Here is a 10,861-nt window from a genome sequence, read left to right on the forward strand (position 1 = left end):
CATAGGAACATATAGAGCTTCTTGAGCTTTTGAAGTTGTTTTAGGACCCTAGAGCTAGTTGGTCGCATGTTAAGTAATGGAGCTAGTTACTTTGATTTTAACTAATAGACAAGTTTTAATTGATGTTTGTATGGTTGTATGACAACTAATTTGAGTAATTGGGTTGTTTGATGAATTTTGGCTTGTTGAATTGAATTGTAAATATTGGAGTTGGTCTCTGAATTACATGTGTTTGAATCTCTATGATGATTGAATGATTTAGCTTATCATTGCATTGAATTGTATCGTTGAATTTTGTATAAGTTGAGAATTATTGGTTTGGCTTATGTAAGTTGCTATTGAACTTTAGTTTAATAATAGGTTTAAGTAATAACTTGTTTTTGGTGAAAAAGTGAGATTTTGACAAGTGAAATTCTAGTGGGATTATTCTTTCAATAATTTTGATATTTGGGGTTTGTTTTTGGTTACTTGGTTTAATCTAATGGACCGAGCTCTTGACCAATTGAGCAAATGAGTATTCAATCTGAGGTATACACATGTTTTCAAATCAATTATAATGTCAAGAATACCAATTTGGTCATTTGGATGGTCTTAAATGCATCCATATCAAGTTTCAAAGTTGTTGTCTTCTAGTATAGCGTTAAGCAGTCTTGTGTGACGTTGAGCGTTATCAAACCTGAGAGTTACTAGGCTCCAAGGCGTTGAGCGGGGCATTGAGCGCTACAAAGACAATGAACTCTCTTTTCTCTAAGCACTGAGCGGTGGTTTTGAGCATTGAGCGTCACTTTTCCATTTTAAGTTTGGACTTTTTTTTCCTTTAATTCACTGGGCGTCTCCTTTTTCAAGTTTTTTCATGCTTTTTATGTTTTTCTGATTCATTATTTGTTTGAAATGATTTAAAGTGTACTTAAATGTACAATTTTTTTTATTCATAGATAGTAATATAGTTGTAAGTATGAATGATATGAGATGTGAGAAGAATCTCAAGGAGAGATTAGATGATTTGAGAAAGTAGTAGTGTATGGTTGACATACAGATTTCAGAAAGGAGGTATCTTGATATTCTACCAACAATTCACCTCATGTAAAGAAGAATGAGGTAGGGGAGAAAATGACAGGAGATCTTTACCTTAGACTTTTGAGTCTTAAGAGTGAAAGATTAACCACATGAGTAGTAGGTTGATAAACTTGTGCACACCTTCAGTGAAGTCTATATCGAATCATGTATCCGGATAATTGAGTCTAGAGTCAAACGATTATATGTTTAGATGAGTTATAAAATGTTTTTAATGTTGAATTAATATGTGATGTATTAAATTGTTTATGAAGTTTTCCTTTGAACCACTTTGTTGTCTCTTGGTTACGTTTGGTGTGTTTTTTGTTTCTTTTGAGATAATTATCTTATTGAAGTGAATAGATGAAATTTAAGTGTCGAAGCATTTCGTGGAAAACAATAATACTACAAAAGTCTTCTTGATAGTCTAGTGGTTACTTTTAATTATTTTAAAAATATTTATTATTCTAGTTGTTATTTTTAAATAAGTGTACTAATATAATATGACAAATATGTTTTATTTTGTTAAAAGTTTGAATGTTACATTTTAATTATTTTAAAATTTAAATGAAATTAGTAAAAATGAAATTTTGATATCTATATATAACTTTTAAAAAATTATATATAGTTTTTTTTCAGTTTAAGCTATATAAAATAAAAAATAATACGTATGAACTGTAAAAATGTTGTCGTATTAAAATATATATTTTCATAAGAAAAATATATATATATATTAAGACGTAGAAGTGATGTTTTGTAATGGATAACTGATTTTAATTTATTTGTGATAGATCTAAATAACTGATATGTATCTCCCAATATCGAGAGGGATAATGTTGAAAAAGATAATTGACGGTGGTACTGAGAAAGTGCCGAAAAAAATCTAAGTTAATCTTAGGAGATTCATTCAACATGTCTGTCTCTATTGTTGGATTTGATGCTTACTACAGATTGTCGTGTGAATTTTCCTGTCCTTGTCGTTTTGCATTTTCGGATTTAGGGTTTCTCAACACAAAACAAAATTTACGAAACTTTTTTAATTTAATTTTAAAAAATTAATTAAAATGTAAGATTTGTTTTTAGTTATATATTATAATTTTTATTTTTATGTAATCTTATCATATTGAGATCTAACAAACAATCAATTTTATTAGGATAAATTTTAAATTATTTTGATACCACTTTTAAATGTATATTTTAAACTCAATATACACTAATCTTATTTTTAACATACGTGAAATATTTTATACAAGTCAAATGGAACTATTCAAATGTATTATTTTGTGCTAGGAGCCTGTTATGCTCTTTTAAAACAGTTTTGTCATAAAATCTATTATCACAAGGCAATTGATTTTTTTTTTCTATAGTTTGATTCGTATGATTAGTGTGCAGAAATTTCGGAAAAAGACTGACATTATGAAGATCTTAGACCAGTCAAAAAAATATATATGTAATCTATTATACTATATATATATATATATATATGGTATGAGACAAATTCACAATGTTGAAATATGAGTTGAAAAATATACTTCACTTTGTTTAATATAAAAATATCAAGTTTTTTCTTTTTTAATCCATCACTCATCTTTTTACCTATATACGTATGCATATATAAATATGTAAATTTATTTATATGTAACTTAAATTTTGATGGATTAAAAGGGTGAGTTAGATGGACCAACTTTCATTTAGTCAAGTTGACCATTTTACACTTATTGAATTACTTGGCACGTGATAACATTTTTAATAAGTTAAAGGTTCGTTCACATGAAAAATTTTAGATGTTTTATCATTCTTTCTTTAAAAAACCAGTTAACATGTATGATTCTAAATGTTGAGAAATTGATAATAAATCCAAAATTCATTTTATTTTTGGGAAGATTTTCAATGAGATCCTAAAAAATGGTACTATTAACTTATTTTTAGAACGATGTTTTAACGTAAATGCTTCACTTTAAAATCAATTTGATTTACTAAAGTTCACCCAAAAACACTTATGTTTGACTAAAGCTTTTGAATTTTTTGCAGACATTTGAAGGAAATAATGGATTCAGAAGGAAAGCAATGAGAGAATTTGAGCGTCGACAATATGCAATATGAGAATAATATTTATAAAATTATTTGTCGGCAATTTTTTTTTAAGAATTACATCTTAATTATCAACAAGCTAACAAAAAAATTATGCGAATACCAATAAATATATGCATCTTTATTAGGAGACCAAAAGTAAGTAGAGTTTTGAACATGCCTTTAATATCGTTGGTTTGCCTATTTAATGATTGCTTGCATTGAAATTTTGTTGATTATAATTAACGAACTTTATTTTGTAAACTGGATTTACATAAACAAGTTTTCTTCTTTTTCATTTAAAAGAAAATATCATTTCAAAAAATCAACATATGAAAGAAACAAAAATAATGAAAAATTGAAATCCAAAGACATTTTCAACACTCTTATAATATATAAACCGTTGGATGTTATTTTCAATTGAAAGGAACTTGCATTTTGTTTACCTTTGTTCATCTTCTTCAAGTTTAACCGTTAAGAGTATCAAGGGGGAGGTTTTTGACCGGGGAGTCAAAGAGCAATGAGATGTGAGTCCAATCTTATAAGAGATTGATATCACTCTTTACCCAAAATCTTAAAACATGGGTCTTTCCACTTATAAACCGTTCTACTTTCTCATTTCTCTCCAATGTGGGACTTAGACTCACATTTGGATTTCCAACATCAACAACGTATGTCGCTTCAGCTATTTTCATTTTTCAATGCATATTTGGATACATGTATTGGTGAATTTATTGGACTGTGAATATATTTAGAAGAATTTTTTATAAAGAAAAAAATTAAAATGTGGTTCATTTTATTCGCCAAATTAATTTATCTTTTCTTATTCACATGTTAAGCGATCGAGATTTCGTTTATCTGATAATTATTGTTTCATTTTATTGTCTTATTATCAAGTTGGAGAATATTTCCCTCACGTGAAATCAGGAAGAATGCACCGTTCATAAAAACCAAGTAAAATATGACTAAACTATATGTTATTATCGTGAAATCAAGATGCATGTGAAAGGACAGAGACACCTAAAGTGAAAAGTGATTGAATTGTAGAATTGTTGAACTATTAAACACAGAAGTTTGAAAACCCTAAAATGGAGTGATGGTGACTATATTTTAATTATATAATATTGGACATTAATATGGAAGAATGAATAATTGAGGATGATTAATCAAACATGGACCACTGGTTCACAGTAAAAGTTAACTAAGGATTATAGAGAAAAAGGAATCGTAGAGAGAAAGATGCATAAGAGAAAATGAACCGAGAAAATAAATTTAGGTAGAATATAAAAAATTTTACACCGATTATAATTTCTAAGGGTATAGAAGAAATTTTCATCATTATATTTTTGTCATACTTTTGTTAAATCATTACTTCTATACCTAATATAAGTTTAACAGAGAGAAAAATATTTTTTATACTTGTTTCAAGTGTAACTGATATCAAAAAATTATTCATTACTTTTTATACGTGGTGAATTTTAACAGGTATAAAAAATTATTATAAAAAACATATAATTTGTGGTGGATCTACCGTACAAAAGCTATTTGACACTCTATGTCAGTTATCCACTATCTATCATTTGTGGTGGATCATGATCGTTAAGGATAACAATTAGGATATTTTGAACTTTATGCCTATCAGAGAATGCAAAATGTATGATCATTTGGGACACATAGATGCAGAGATATCTCACTGTTGAGACTTCGTGACAATGGAGTCACCAACTTCTATAAATAAGGGTAGGGTTAAACTGTCATTTTTATGTTTTTATTTTGTTTTGTTGTTTCTAGTTTGTTGTTCTCTTTCTCGCTCAATGTAATAATGTCAATATTTTGTCTTTCTTCGTTTGAGGAGTCTTCTAGACAGGATGGTTGGAGTATGTTGATGATGCATCGTCGTCGTTGGCATAATTTCGGCCTTTACGCGGTAGCTAGGGATCAACCCTGGTGGAGTAACCCTTACATTAATGAACAAGACTATTTAAACCAACTAAAGTCATAAATTCATCCTTTATATCTACCAAATATTAGGAAATTTGATTGGATCTAAATACTAAACCATTTTCCACTGCATTTAGGCTAATAAAGTGTAATGTTTGACTAAGTCATCAAAGCAAAAAAAAGGTAAATCGAATAACCAACACATAAAACAAGAACATAATATATTTCAATCAAGTGCAATACAAAGAGTTTGAAAAAGCTACATTCAACCCCAACTAGGAAGATTTAGTTGTTCATAATGATCTTAAATCAAGTACACATAATGGCTTTCTAATGATGTTCTAATATATACCTAAGAACTCTACTGAGTTTCTCTTAAGATGATGTACAAAATCAGCATGCATATAACATAGGTATGCTCTATTTTTATAGAAAAACTAAGTATTGCTCCAACTCCAATCAAATTGGTCAACCATGTGGTTTTTTCCATGGGTTCATTCATGCTTGAGCTTTTAGCTTGACATTTTAGAGTTTTTTTTTCAGTGAATTTTCTTTTAAAGTTGAGCTATCATTCTCAATGTAAATTTGTTTATAATGAATTAGCAAATTTTATATTTTTCAATTTGATTGAAAGTGTTTGAGTGTTTTACATATCCACTATAAAAACAACAAAATTTTATAGACAATTCATTTATATTATGAATCAAACGTATAAAAACTTTTAACTCAAGTTAGTTCTTGTGATATGTTCTTTATATTTCTGACTTTCATAAATATGTTGAATTTGTGTGTACAATTTATCACCCATATTTTATACTTAATTTGACTATAAATTTGTATTTTTCCTCCTTATTCTAATAATTACTTGACACTGTAAAAGAAAAGAAAAAAAATACGTAAATAAAAGTAAGTTTCCTAAAATTATCCTCATCTTATCATGCATTTTTGTTGATTTCACGTTTTCTTATAATTGTTAAATGTAACTTCTTTTCCAACTAGTTTTAATCTCGTTTCGATCCTCTTTTTCTTGACATTGTTCTTTGCTTTGATCTTGTCGTATGTCTTGTGTACCTGCCAAACTCCTTTCAATGCTTTTATTAAAAGTTTCTCTATTTGATTTCATCTTTCGATTGTGCTGGTCTCGACACCGATTTTTTTGTACCTTTTTACAAGTCGACGTAACTACAACATCCTTCGATCTTGTTTGTGGTTCTTGATGTTCTGAACCGTACTATAAGATTGTTCTTCTAAATAAATCCATCTGTTGCATGTCTGATATTATAGAAAATAATTTACTAAATAATTAGATGTATTTATGATTAAATTAGAAAGTTACTAAAACTAAAGATAAATGAAATATTATTTAAAATTAGGAAAATAATTCTGAAATGTAAAAGTTGAGGTTGAGGAGTTGCAGGTCTGGATTGTCTCGAATGTCCAATCACACTTCATTGCATTACATTTCTTCATCATTCTTCTTTCCATCGACACGACTACTCACAGTAAATCTTATTTTATTGACACAGACGTCTTCTGTACTTCACCTGTATCTTTATTACGCTACTCTAAACATAGATCACATAAAATACACACCAAAATGGAAAATACAAAATAATTCCATTCACATGGATAAAATAAAACTATATATAATATATTCCACTTTTGTTTTAGATAAAATGAAACTTCAATTTTTGTTCTCAATTAAACCTTTTTTTCAATGAAAATTACTCCAATAAGCTCCTTTTTACTCTAATTAAACCTGTAAACTTGTTTATTGTCAATAACTATAGTTTGGTTATCAAGAAGTTAAATTCTGAAATATGAATAGTGGGAATGAAGCTCCTAAAGGAAGAATTCTGACATGTTTTTACTTAACAGATTAAAAAAGAACAAAGAGGATAATATAGAAGTAATAAAAATATTTAATATAATTTTACTTTTAAGTTTTTAAATAATAAAAATATTAAAAAGAAATTTAAAAGGAATAAACATTAATTTGTAGTGTGAATAATCAATAAAAATTTAAATAGTAAAATAAAGAATATATCTGGAAAATTTTATTTAAATTTCTTTAAAGAAATTGCTGATGCTGTGTTTTTTTCTCTTAATAAGTCTTCGAGAGACAGACTAATTTGCTTGTAATACTAGAAAAAGAAAAACAATTTAGTCCCTCAATATTTAAAATATTATATAAAAAATTATCTTTCAAGTCGTTCATTCTAAATTTCATAAGTTAAAAGAAAAGAATTTTTTTAACAATTTTTTATAACAATTTTTTACAACCACTTACATAGTTTGTGATTAATCGATTTTGAATATACAAATCAATAAAACAGGGACATATAATTTATTATCCGAAATTTGTTAAAATATTGTGGTCGAAACTAAAATATATTTTGAATCCACTTTTAGTCTTAAAATAATAAATTCACTGCAGATACAAACATTATTCTTTCGATTATTCTTTCGATAATAATTAAAACTGTGAAATATTAAAAGGAAACAGTTATCAACAAAGAAAAAAGACATTGGCCCATTTTGTTGTCATCTAATTTTTCTTAGAGTTAAACAATTTTGATTCACTCAATATAATATTTTACATGATAAAAAATATAAGATACCTTATGGTAGTAGTGACAATGTTAATCACCTATTTACATAAGATATTAATAGGAAAATTTAGTGATAAACTTTAACATCTATTATAACTTAAACCCTGCTAATATTTTTCTTAAAAGTTAGATTACATATTAATATCAAATAAAAATTATTTAACTTCCAAGATTTAAAAGATTAAACATCTTATTATATATTTATAAGAACTAAAATTACACGTTAAGAAACTATTGGAAATAAAAAAAAAAGTAAGAAAGCAATAAAAAGTGGTAAGTAGGTCTTTGAAGAATAAAAGCATTCTTGAAATAGATAGCCGTAAGTGGCAATTGTGATATAGAAAGTGCAAATTTTGAGCCAAAGAAAAAATTAAAGAATTCTTAGGCTCTGGTCGTTTGTAAAGAAATTTCCTTCAATTTATTGAGATGAGGCAAGTAAATCTAATGTTATGCAAACTTTCCACTTAAAAAAAATAGAATAATAATATTTTGACAATATTTTTGATAATATTTAATATTATTTATATATTAATTCTGTGATTAATTCATATTAATTTATATTATTATTATAATAAATAAGTAATATTAAAATATTATTAAAATATCGTTATCTAAAAAATACCAAGAAGACAAGAAATAATCATGAATCCTTTCAAATCATACCTTTTATAGAATGATAAAAAAGAAGACAATCCTGTATTCACTGACCTTTATTTTTTAAACAATCTATTCAAACCGAACACGAATTTTGACTTTAATCCGTTTATGCAAATTTATGTGAACTAGACTTTCTTTAAGAATGAACAAAGCCTTAAGAAGCGTTGAGTTTGACACCAAAAAGGAAAAGAAATGAATTGCCGTGTTCACATAAAAGTATCATACATGTCTGCTATAAAATAAAAATTCATGCCTGCGTTCAGAATTTAGACACTTATCCAAAATTGACAAAAAAAGTGACAAAGTGTAACAATATTACACATGGTTGGACGCACAAGAACCGAGAGTCACAGGAGAAAAAAAAACAAAATAAAAATAGTGATAAGTTTTTGCAAGCAATAGAAAATGATAAAAATAATAATAAAAAAGAAAATTAATATTTGTAACATAGAAAAACTCTTTTAATATAAGAAATAAAAACCTATAACATCAAATATTAATATAAGAAAATCAAATCAAAAGCGTAAACAAATATTTATAATCAATTCATTCACCAAAATAATAATGTTTTTAAATATAAGAAATAAATAAAAAAACCCTAAAATAGAAAAACTCTTTGTAACTTGTTAGATTTGTTTTCTATAAATGTATTTGATGACTCTTAGTTAATAATTTTTGGGAATTAAAATAACATATTTAAACTAAGTATAGTTTTAATATTCAATTTTCATCACCTGAGTTCATTCTTTCCACGTTGTAAGATAGAAGTTTCTCTTCTATTCACGTTATGTTATTTTGTGAACAAATATATGAAACAAAAAAATCATTAATAATCACTAACAACATTAGTCTTGACTTTGTTCTTGATGAGAAAATAATGAAAATAATTATACGGTTGGGATTATCATGACAATTTTCCTTCCCAACCATTTTTCACCAATTAATGAACGTCACTTGAGTGTTGGTTGTAACACTTAAGCGACTCACACTTAAGTTATGAGAGACCTAAGAATTTGTTAAGGTTACATTTTCCTTAAACAATAGGTGTATATCAATGAAGAAAAACATGTTTTATTTTATATAGGGTTAAATATGTTTTTGATCCCTTAACTTATTCAAAACTTTGGCCTAATTTAGTCCCTAAACTTTAGAAATGTGTGAATTTAGTCCTTTTAACTAAATTTTGTTAGGTTTATTTGATGTTTCAAGTGCGTTTCATGATAGTATTTGAGTTGTTTACACCGTTTGACACATTTTTGCTTTAATGTTTACTGGAAAATGTGTTTAAAACATCAAATAAAGTTAACAAAATTTGGTTAAAAGGACTAAATTCACACATTTCTAAAGTTTGGGGACTAAATTAGTCCAAAGTTTTGAAGAGGGACTAATTCCAATTTTCGCTGAAAGTTAAGGGATCAAAAACATATTTAACCCTTCTATATATAACAACGAGGTCACTTGAGGAAGAGTAGTTTGGTCAAATATGGTGATATTACTTAAAACGTTTATGCACACATTATTTTGAAGATGTGATGTATATTAGATAAAATCGAATTATACATTCTTTCTATAGACATATATAATTGATATTGAGATACATGACATGTTATAAGTATGATATACATCCTTTGTGGATGGTGAATCTTGGATGGATAGTTAAAATGCATGTATATATATTGGTATGATGTAAATTTATACATACATCTACTAGTACAAAAATCGCGTATAATGTCGAATATTTTGGGCTTTTAACAGCGAATTCGCGAACGACGTCATATCATGAGACATTAAATTGACGTCGAATTTAAAAAATTTGACGTTAAATTAACGTCGAATTTTTTCAATATACGACGTTAACTTAACGTCGAATTTTGTTAATATACGACGTTAATCAATTTTATCTTATTTTTTTAATTAATTGTGATCATTTTTTTCAACTTTACAAGACCTGAGCAGAAAAACAATAAATTTCAATTTTTTTAGTATTTTATAAAACAATAACTATGAACGTGTAGTGTAGTATCAACAACAAACAACAATAACCAACAACAAATAAGTTTAATCAAACAACAACAACAAACAAGTTCAACCAAACAACAATAACAAACAAGTTCAACAAAAGAAACAACAAACAAGTTTAACAAATAAGTTTTCTTCAAAACGAAAATGAAAACTAACCTTCAAAAGGTGGATTCGTCAGAATAAAGTGTTGTCACCAGTGACATAAAGTAAAATGCGCCTATGAAGGATAAGAGCACGAAAATAATCGGTCAAAACAAACGAAAATCATACATAAAATAATTAATTAACATGCATTTGTATCAAATGAAAGAAAAATTACATGTGATGGTCGTCAAATTTCGTTCGAGAAAAGTTTGAGAAGAGAAAAGGATCTTGCGCGCTAAGATAAAGTGAATGAATTTTCAATCTCCCATTCAATTTTTTATTGAATTCACTAACCTTTTAACGTCTAACATTGTAGCATTCAACATTTTATATCATTTTATGTTGAATTACAATTCTAAACG

This window comes from Vigna angularis, chromosome 3 (assembly GCF_016808095.1).
Source record: "Vigna angularis cultivar LongXiaoDou No.4 chromosome 3, ASM1680809v1, whole genome shotgun sequence".
NCBI classification, from domain to species: domain Eukaryota; kingdom Viridiplantae; phylum Streptophyta; class Magnoliopsida; order Fabales; family Fabaceae; genus Vigna; species Vigna angularis.